The sequence below is a fragment of the Manis javanica genome, chromosome 3 (genome assembly GCF_040802235.1).
Source record: "Manis javanica isolate MJ-LG chromosome 3, MJ_LKY, whole genome shotgun sequence".
Taxonomy (NCBI): domain Eukaryota; kingdom Metazoa; phylum Chordata; class Mammalia; order Pholidota; family Manidae; genus Manis; species Manis javanica.
Window position 1 is genome coordinate 49,203,381 of NC_133158.1, and position 11,627 is coordinate 49,215,007.

Sequence of the window (11,627 nt, forward strand, 5' to 3'; positions counted from 1 at the left end):
ATTAAAGGCTAATGTGATGAAAAGATCAAGGCGTTTAATGAAGTGCAAAATTCATCCCACTTAAGAAAAGCAATGTTTAGCTCCCAAGGGAAAACCAGACAGAAAATGAGGCTTTTTTAATGAAAGTTATTTGTTTTTGTTTAAAATTCTGGATGGCAGGATAAATCTGTGTCATTTTCACACATAAATAGCAACAAGTGGCAATGAAGCAATTGAATTCCTTGGCCGTCAGCCTCAGGTTCCAGCAGGGTACCTCCTCAGTCTAGTGAAATACCTCAGTAGAAGATGACTTATATACCTGAGGGACAAAGAGAAAGAATTTTTAAGACCTCCCAGGGTTGGTTTAGGAGGTAAAACACCTTTTGAGGGCTTAGAATCTTAGACCCACCACAGTTTTGGCTGAAATATCTTTCATCTCACACTTACCGTTAAGCTACTGCTGAAATTCTGCTTGTTAAACAAACAAAAAAATCACTTCCTATCTGAAATAATGTATTCTTTTATATTGTAGTAAAATAAACATAATGTAAAATTGACCATTTTAACCACATTAAAGTGTATAGTTAAAGGGCATCAAGTACATTCACACATCTCTCCATAAAGATTTGGGAAAGTGTTCAGAAAGGAAATTAAGAAAGAAAATACACATGGTATGGATGCTACAGAGGCACCTGACCACATCCATTCAGATGGTATGCCCAGGGGAAGGAATTGTGATACAGTAATTGATTCTTGGTTGCCACTGATCATTAAAATGTTCAGAGAAGCAGCAGAAACAAAAAAACAAAAGGAAAAGCTGTAGACAACATTCATGATCTATTCTGAATAGAGAAACAGATGACTATTGGGGTGGATCCAGGATCTTTCCAAAGTAGGAATCTTGAAACATTTCCTATATGATCAAAAGCACAAAAGTCCTGACTACGTTACAGGCTGGCAACAGAGAGACGTCACTCATGGATGACAGGCACTCACATGGTGATAGGCAGCTACTGGGAAGACAGGAGATGGCACGGAATGTGCTCAAGAAACAGTAGTTCATTTATTTTGTTTTTAAAAAATATCTTTCTGAAATATAGTTGCTTTACAATAGATTGGTTTCAGGTATGCAACATTGTTCATTTAAATGGGAGCAGACCAAAATATTAAATGGACTCTTCTCCATAGCCTGAAAATTCAAAATCGTCTGTGAACAAGCACTGGAAATTTTCTAAAAATAAGTGCACACACGACCTTCCATTAAAACATCATTTTCCTTGTTCTTAAGCCTTTTCAGAAGTGCCAGTATATTTTTTATCTTTCTCATCAGCTGACTGAGGGCAAGATGAGTGCCATGTCCACGCTCACAGTGAGCATTGAAAAGTAGAAATGACTGACTAATCCCGAAAAAGCCACAATGGTGTGTTCTTACCACTACTTGTAAAGACAATGGACAGCAAAGCTGGGACTAGGAACAACGGTCTCAAAGAAGGTGAGCTTTGTGAGCCCTACCTTCATCTCTAGCTGTAAACATGGGCCCTGGAGAAGAACCTGAGCCTTTGTTTCTGCCCTTTGCCCCAAAAGCAGAGTGGGAAATGAAATCTCCCATTTGGGGTCGGAGGTGTTGAAGGATGGATTGAGGCGGGCACATGGAAGCATTACACGAGGTTTGAGTTAAAGCGAAGTCGGAAATGAAGACTCGCTGGTGCAAAGTGAAGGATGACAATGGATTCCAGTTTTTAGAGTACTTGATGCTGAAAACGTCATGTCACTCTTCACGCTCAAATGCTTCTGAGCAGATGTCTCTGCGGGAAGCGACCCACCCAGTGTGGGGGGAAGATCCCAGGAGTAAGAACCAGCAATTGCCCGATCAAGGCTTGCCTCTGACGCTAATTGGTTGTGGAGGCTCGAACAAGAATATAAATTTCAGTGGCTCTCAACTCCCCCGTAAAACGTAAAACAGGCCATGTGAGTGCGGAAGGCTGACTCCAGCTCCTACAGACACTGGGATGTAAATCACAAAGGAAAAACCAGCTCAGTGACGTGTTGCTTTTTCTGACTTTACTCATCCACATTAGTTATAGCCTAAAATCCTTCCAATTGAAAACTTCCTTCCCAAGGCTGCAGGGATGAGAGATGGGCTTCACCTGTCCAGAGCTCCCACCTGTCAGCAAAGCCCCAGTGTTCCTTGGTGTCCTGAGCATTATTCAAATCACAATGGGAATAAGAACTTACTTACAGTTCTCTTAAACTATATATGATATATTTAACTTACACATTTAACTCATTTAATTCCCTAAGGCCACATCCACTTTCTAGGTGACCAGTATGAACCAAGCCAGAATCAGCAGCGAAGTCATCACCCAAGATCAAGAGCCACCTGGTTCAGCCAAATTTGCCTCGTCTCTTTATAAGCAGCAGAATCACAGCAGAAAAGCTTGTGAGGGGAAGAAAAAAGTCTGTAAGGAAAAACAAGTTTTTTTCTTATTTTGGCAGTTGGTGAAATGTGTAAATACCTCTCTGCATGTAACAGACGCCTTCCCTGTGCATGTTCATCCTTTAGAAGACCTTTTAAAAACAAATCTCAGTGTGTTTTCTCTTTATTGTTTGATAGCCTGGGTATAGGAGTTAGTGGCGATGCCATATTTTGGGTGCAGAAGTGTGCTCTGTTGAGTATTTGGATAAGCTGTCCTGATCTGTACGTGGTATCCTTATACTGTGTCGATGCCGTTCACGCCCTCTGTCTTGTAAATCCCTGCCTGGCTTGCACTTTTGGGAATGTTCTGGAAGCACCACATTTTTGTGACCAGTTCCTAAAGGTGGTATGGGAAGGCAGACTGGACTTTGGATGTCTGAGCTAAGCAATTTCAGCACAGTGCTTTTATATTCCTGGAGAAAAAATAACATGCCCTCCATGTTACTTTGGGGCAGCTTTGCCCCTGAAACACCCCAGCCACAGCCCTCTCTTTGCACTGCCCCCTGCAAATATGTGCAACTGACCCCTGCTCTCTCAGCTCCCGGAATCTGGAAGTGGGGAGAAATCTGGAAAGAGGACATTGTGAAGTAGTCCACAGTGGAGAACCACTGGGCTGGATTTTGATCTTAATCCCTGCCATCTTGACTGCTGAGCACTTCCCCAGCCCAGTGCCCAGCCTCTGTCTGCTTCACCCTCCATGCTGGACCTAACTTCCCATGAACAGGTGTCCCTGGTGACCACAGTCTCACACTCCCATCCTGAGCCCCATTTGACACCTATATCAGCAATCTACCCTCAGATTGAAAAACCAGGGCTTAGCGCTTCCAGAGTTGATGAGATTGCTGGACTCCTAAACACTGGGTCCACCCTGTTGACTGGCATCTCTGGAGTCTTGTTCCAGAGCCAAGTCCCTTCTCCCAAACCTTGAGTGCAGATGTCACCCCTGGTCACAGTTTTGCCTTGGGAGAGCCACCATCCTTCAAACTTAGGTCTTGAGCTAACAGAGAATCTTTGATTCAGGAACAATCAACCCCACACCTTGGCATTGTTTTCTTGGTGCCAAAATTGCCAGGGTGTCCACCCCAGAACTCATATGCTGAAATCCTAACCCTCAATGTGATGATATTAGGAAGTGGGGTCTTCTGGAGGTGATTAGGTCATGCGAGTGGAGCCCTGGTGAACAGGATCAGGGTCTTACCTAAGAGACGCAGAGTAATGCATTTGCCCCTTGCACGGTGTGAGGACTCAGCAAGAAGATGAGTATCTATGAGACAGACAGGAAGCGGGTCCTCAGCATAACTGCAGGCCTTGACCTTACATTCCCAGCCTGAGAACAGGGAGAAATAGATGTTTATTGTTGAAGCTGCCCAGTCCATGATATTCTGTTACAGAAGCTTGAATGGATTAAGACACAATCAACCTAAGAGAAGACCGGAATAGAACAACAGGGCTGATAAGAGGAACTCTGTCCCGCCTTACTGCTGAGCAAGGTCTTTGGTCTTATCCTGTCTTCAGACTCAAACTGAAAAACTGGCTCTTCTTGGCTCTCAAGCCTGCCAGCTTTTGGATGGGAACTCGAGCCCCAGGTCCCTGGAGGTCTCCAGCTTGCTGAGTGCAGCCCTTGAGACTTCTCAGCCTCCGTAACCACATGACCCAAATCCTTGGAATAGAGGTTCTGTTTCTCTGGAGAACCCTGCCTGATACAGATAAGGGGCACAGCACCAATGCTGCCATGGAATAGTGCATGAGAAGTGAAGCTACAGTTCAATCAAGCTGTAATCATTCACTCTCTCTGGACACGGTAGCATGTGATATAATACCCAAGCTTCCAAGAACCTAAGATGAACAGCTTTGCATGTCCTCTGAGCTTGGGTTAAGGCAAACTGCATCAAAGAAAGAAAGGGCAAAAACAGATGAAATAAGAGAGTTCTTGGTGCTTTTAGCAAATATTGGTGCTATATTTAATAATCAAATAACTCAGGAGAACTAGATGCCAAATTAAAATAAAGATAATGATTACGATAATATCACAGGTCTTAAGACCTACTAAATCTTTATTAAAAATGCTTATTATTCTAATGCTTATTATTCTATGATCCCATGACCCAAAGTTAACTATTTAGTGTATGTCATTCAAGTCCTGCCATGTCTCATTTGTGTGTGCATGTATACATGTGTATGTATATGTGTGTATATATATGTATGCATACATACTATACATATACATACATATAAACATGTATACATATGGGGTCATACTATATATTTTGTATTTATGTTTTCTATTTGTCAGTAATATATGTCATGTACATCTTTCCATGTCATTAGATATACATATACCATACCCACTGTCACCATGTTCCCATGACAATCAGTCCCAGGCCTGGGGCCCTCAGTGGTAGCTCCCAGGTCTCCAACACCCAGCTCTCCTCCCGATCCAGTCCCTCTGCTGTCCCCCGAGGCAGATACCTGAGCTGCTGAGAACACTCTTATGCACACGTCTCCCCACTTTTGATTGCACTGTTTCAGAAAGATAAACTCCTAGAAACAGAATTACAGCATCACAGACTGCGGAGACTTTGGAGACATTCTGCCAGATCGACCTCTAGAGGGTTCTACCAATCAGAAGCCCTCCAGCAACATATGCCCTTGTGGATTAAATTCCAATATTTCCAGAATCTCTCGCCTGTCTTTAATTCATCTGCGTATCAAGGTGTTCCCAAGGGGTGGAGAGTACATTTACATATCAATAGGTAATTACAAGGGCGTGGGAGGTTGGGTGGCGCTCTCTCTGCTGCAGCCTGGTCAAGGGAGACCGCCTGCTTGTAAGAAATAAATGGGTTTCTTAACTTTATTTCTCCCTTTAACTGATTTCGGTTTTAGAGGTATTTTGCCCCGGAATTTTCCCCCTGGAGTTACAGCCCCCCTCCCACCACTGTGTGGGCAGTAAGCTCTTGTCTCCATGCATTAAAGGGTGCTCCCCACAGCTGTGCATTTAACATGTTGGAACCAATTAGAGGTATTTTACTCAGAATTTGTTTTTCTGAGGGATCTGTGTCTTCCTCATCTTGCAGATTTGGCAGCAATGACCATCTTTTCAGTCAGACTGAGCTAAAGAAGCAAGCGAATGAGGTACACGGATAGGGAAAGCTTTCCCCTGGTATTTTCTCCATGCATGTATGGTGACCATGGAGTCAGCCCTAACGTTTTTTGTTTAGATAGAGTGTTTATGTTAAGTTTCCAGGAGAACTACCTTAATTTTTGCCATCTCTATTTTTTTAAGCATACATATGAGCTCTTAGGATCCATCACAAGAGGGCATAAAGTAAAAGGTAGGAAATCTTGGAAGCCAGTCACAGATCTGCCCCCAACAGGGGGTTACTGGTCAAGGTACATATGAGCTTGTCTTTCTTCATCTTTTAAGTTGGAGTAGAGTACCTAACCTCTATGAAATTAGGAAAATGATTCCTGCTTTGCACTATTAATGCTGGAATTCAGTAAGATCACTGTAAGTCCAGGGAAAGGAAATCCTAGGGTAAAATACCTCTAAAAACCAAAATCAGTCAAAAAGAGAAATAAAGTTTAAAATCTGTTTATTGCTTACAAACTATAGTCTGGGGACTTCTCGCTTTCCTGCTCCAGCAGAAGCAAAACCTGCCCTCCCCTCACCTCTCAGGTACAGATAAGCCCTCCATTGCCCAGGTAATTACCCATTGATATGGAGATGACTTCTCTCCACCCCTGAGGAATGATGCAAATACACTAAAGCCATACTTCTCTCCACCCTTGAGCACCTGTTGATACGCAGATATACTAAAGCCAGGTGAGGTATTCTGGAAGTATTACAATTTTACCCACAATCACATATACATAAACATTTACGAAAATGTTTTTCATTAGTATTAAATTTGTTATGACATAATTAAACAGTCGAATCATAGAACTCTATATTAGTTTGTTAGGGCTTCTGTAACAGAACCACAAACTGGGTGGCTGAGACACCAGCTATTTATTCTCTCCCACTACTGGAGGCTGGAGAGTCTGAGGTCAAGCTATCAGCCAGGTTGGTTCATTCAGAGGCCTCTCTCCTTGGCTTGTAGATGGCCATTTTCTCCCTGTGTCTTTGCATGGTCTTTCCCTTCATGTATGTCTCTGTGTAAATGTCCTCTTTTTTAAAAAAATATGATTATGTAAACACATAAATCATATTGGATTAGGACTCACCCTCATGGTCTCATTTATCTTGATCACCTCTGCAAAGACCCTATCTCCTTATTCTAAGGAACTAGAGATTAGGACTTGAACATATGAATTTTACGTGGACATAATTCAGCCCATAACAATCTCTGTAGCTGAAAGGGAAACAAGAGTTCCTCCATGATAATAACCTTTAATCACTAAGGAGAGGGTTCAGGGGATCACATGCTCTACCACGGACCCTGAGGAAAGCAGTAGAATGTAAATCAACCTTTCAGATGATGAAATGAATTGTTAACTCAGCTCCTCCTGCACTCAAGTATACACAATTTCTAAACACAGGTTGCAAACACAATGAGTGCAGATGAGAGGGCTGAGCTCACACCCTTCCTCTCATGAAGATTACCAGCCCTCAGACAAAGTAAAAGAAAGTTTCATAGCACCTCACCTGGAAAGAGAAAATCATATCTGGCTCAAGTTAGAAAACCATACAGTCATATTATTGTGTTTAAACTCTAGTGTAGGAAAATACCATGTCTAAATATTAATAAAAAAATCCACACTCAAATCAATATTGAGACAGGAGGAAGTTAAATTTCATAAATTGTGTTCTACATAGCAGATATAGCATCAGCACTTTCATGTGACTTATTTCAATTCAATATATGTGCATTTTAAACCATTTAACATTTTGAATAATCTTCTTCAATGCCTGTCCTCACTACAGGAAAGCCGAAGGCTATGTGGCTGTGTCCTTAATATTAGTGGTGGAAGGATCAATAGTTTTTCCCCCAGCCTGGGCCTGGATACCAGCTCTTGGGCAACCCAGTCAAGTCTTCTGATTCCTTTAGCTCTCAGTATTTTTATCCAAAAAAATGGGGAAAATTCGTTCTGTATTCCTTTATCTCCTATTAAGGGAGGAGATAAGACTACCTAGAGTTCTGACAACTAGAGAATTCCTGACATAAACAGGGCCAGTAAAATTATGAGGATCATTATGCATCATTTCCTGCAGGCCCAGTCTCAAGGGAAACTTTGTAGAAAGTTTAGTGTGGTTAAAAAATGGGGAGCAAAAATCAGAAGTCAAAAAATGTGAGGAAAATTAAGACAAACTATTTCTCAATGCTGCTATAGTATGTTTTAAATGAGGAGGCTTGGGAAATTTTTTCTTGAGCTTCATATAAGCTGTTACTTGATGAGGATTTCAGAGTGAAATGGGTTAGGTAGTAATTTACCAACCTTGTCTTTCTTGAAATGAATGTACTGGAGTCCAAGGATGCACAATCTCCAACCAGGTTACCAGAATCAAAGGGATAACCTCAACTTTCAACACTGTCCATTACTTCTTCCAGTTGGAGGTTTAGCAAGTCAGCAACTAACAGAAAAATCCAGTGTGTATGTCTCTACACCAGCAACTTAGGTAGAAGAAGATAGGACCACAGGAGTGGTTAAAACATTATGTCTAAATCTAGGCAAGACTGGAATGGAGCATTCCCACCATCATTTCTCAAGCACTCTTGATGTTCATCCTCCAAACAGAAGCAACTATGTTCTCTGGAAGTCTTCTAGTCTTTATGGCATGAACTGGGTATTTCCCCAGAGAGCTGTTCTTGCCAGGGATTTGTAGAGGCTGGAAATATGCTTTCTACTTTGGGTTTGATCAGTAGATGAGTGAGTGTGTTGGGCTAGAGATGAGGTTTACAAATTATAAAGAAATAAAACTATAGTTTCATCGATCCCTGTGTCTCTATAGCTCGGGTATTTCCCATCTTTTTCAGATCACCTTCTACTTATTCATTCAATGTCAAGATCACAGAGTCTCTTGTTTCCCAGATTCAAGTTTGCTCTTATCCTTGCTCATGGATCCTCTTGTGCTCATAATTATAGTTTCCAAGATCTCTGCAAAATTGCTCATATTTTATGCCTTTTTTTTTTTACTTAAGACCCTATACCATATATTTGTTAAATCTATTGTTCACATTGTTGTTACTCATATATATGTATGTATATATGAAAGCGTCCTTAACTGATATACTACCTGTTATAACTTTCCCATTAAATCTAATGTTCACATTGCTGTTACTCAACTACAGATTTGATCACAAATTTCCCAATTGCCTTCCCAATATGGTCTAAATTCCATACCATGGTATTCACGGCCTATCATGTTATGATCCAACCTCATCTACTGTTCTCCTATCTAGTTCCTGCACTGTTTTGTACACAGCCTTATGCTTTGGTGAAACTGGAATGGATCCTGTTTTTGAACATACCTCTCTTTCTCTTAATTTCTAAACCTGGAAAGTCCTATCATAATCTCAGTAGATTGTCAGCTACCAATTAAACAGCAGAGAAATATACAAAATACAAGTCAGCACCACCATAACTGGGAACAATCTGGATGTCCAGTCATCAGGGAGTAACTCCATTTACAATAGAACACATCTATACAATGGAACCTGTAGAGTTTTAAACATGTTATAAAAGCATACCATTTTATGACATTATACACAATGTTCACCATTTAGATTTTTGGATGAAACAAAAATGACATTGAAAGACTAAAAAGATTCATAAAAGTTTGTTGTCTGTGACTATTTCTAAATGGTAGTGTTTGGGTAATTTTATTCTCCCTTTTTATACTGTTCTGCATCTCCCAGTTTTCCTACAAGTATACATTACCATTACAAAAATAACTATATTTTTGAAATCTTAAAGATTCTTTATGGTCCAGTTTGACCTCTTCTGGAAACCTTCTTTCTATTTCACTGCAAGATCATCTCTTCTTCATTTGTTTTTCCAAAAATCATGTTTGTCTGCCCCCTTAGCCTGTGAATCACACTCTCGCTTGAAGCATTATTAGTGTATTTATTTCCCTCACTGCATTTTAAGCTTCAGTGCAGAATATGCTCTGGTCATCTTTGTCTTGCTTGTGGAGAATAAACAAAACACTCACTCAGTATTGGTGAAGTAGTGACAACTGGCATGTATTGAACACTTGATAGAGCAGAAAAAAAAATATCATTTAGTCCAATCCATTCACTATGCAGATATAGAGACTGAGCTCCTGAGAGGTTGACTGGACCCAAGAAGGATCTCTAAGCATCCTCGAATCCTCATTCCACTTTACTTTGCTTCCAATCCCATTTACTGCTTCATTTGAAATGGTTTCCCATCTCCTTTTCTCTCCATCTGTCCTGTTGCCCAGGCCACCTTCCTCTCAATTATCTCATTAATAATCTCCTACATCCAGTTTCCTGGCCCATCCAATTCAATTTCCATTTCATCATGGATTTCCTTTGAAAAGAACTCTTCATATCACAGCATTGTGTTCAGTCCCTTTTTTTCCTGCTATGTATTTGGAAGATTTTATTTCAAATTTATAATTTGAAATTTCAAATTAACTAAAATTTTTAATTGAATGAAATGTATTTATATTTTTCATTTTGAAAAATATAAATTTCATAATAATATTTCCCCTATTCTCCTGAAAAATAAAGAAAAAAAATCAAGAATATTCTAATTCTTATCACTCTACTTCCTGTCTTTCATATTATCATTTTCCACAATGTTCTCTATGTTAAAATTCATCACTATTACTACTGCTGGTATATACAGTCAAAGTATGTTCAGTTTAACCAATTTCTTTGCTCACATTCCAGAAATTAGAAGTATTCCTTCTATGTTTATTTTGTTCTTTCTCTCTGAAGTATATGCTTTGGAAGTTCCCTATCTGAGGATTTCCCAGAGGGACAATTCCTTACATCTTATTATATGAAAATGTGTTTACCCCCACTTCTTGAAAGATAGTTTAGCTAGGTAAAGTTATTTTCTCTTAGCACTTTTCTTTCTCTGTCTTTGGGCATCCATTATTGCTGAGAATTCTGCTGTCATCTGATTACCAGTCTCTTATATATTTTCCTTTCCTCTATGGCAACTTTTAAGTTGTTTTCATCAGAATTTCATTTTGGAAATCCTATAATATGTATGGGCACTAATTTTCATTTAAAAAAAGTTTCACCATAGATGTAGTTTGCTCTCTGAATCCAAAGAGTCTGCCTTTCAGAATGTCTGAAAAATCACTAGCCTTTGTATCTTCAAGCATTTCTTCTCTCTCAAGTCTCTCTTTGAAATTTTGACTGGTCCTTCTCAGTCTTAATTGCCCTTTCATGTGTTCCATCTTGTCTTTTTGTGCAGCATTCCATCTTTCTCCAAATGTATATTCTAATTTGCTGGTTTTATGTTCAGCTGCTCTGGGAAAGTAGGAGCACTGTGTTTCTTCTTTGCTCTCTGCTATGCCTGGAACCCAGAAGGGACTCAAACACATCTTTTGACTGAATGAATAGTGTCACATTTGATAGGATATTGAGGCTGAACAACACCAGAGAGACTTGCCCAACAGCGCACATCAAGGGCATGAAAGGATGAATCCAGTCCTGGCCTATCTGACTCCAAAGGCTGCAACTTAATGAATAAGTGAATAAAACAAATAAAAGTAAGAGAACTTGGTCCACAGATGGAAAACAAGACATAAAACTTTTCCATACTTTCTTGTGATTAACAAAATAGAAAATTTATCTCAAACCTTTCATCTTTCTCCATTCTCAAAAGTTGTATTTAGTCTCTCAGAAGGGCATCTCCGGGACATCTATAGGATCACTGTAAGAAGACTTTCAAATATATGTCAGTGGATGACAGGATGTGGTGGCATATAGATCTTCCATTCAGGTTAATGCTTTAAAAAAAACACAACTGACTATCTTGGGCATGTTGGCAACTTGGAGACCACAGAGAAATTATGATGGGACCTGTCTTTCCAGAGCCTAAGCTATGCAGTGGAATATTCAATGTGATTCAAAGTAAGAGACCAATAGACTAGAATTGGAATATCCCACGGAACTTGTAGGCCCTTTCTGAGCAGTGGAAGGGCCACTTATATATTGATGCTTTAAAGGGAGTAGGCAGAAAATGAAGA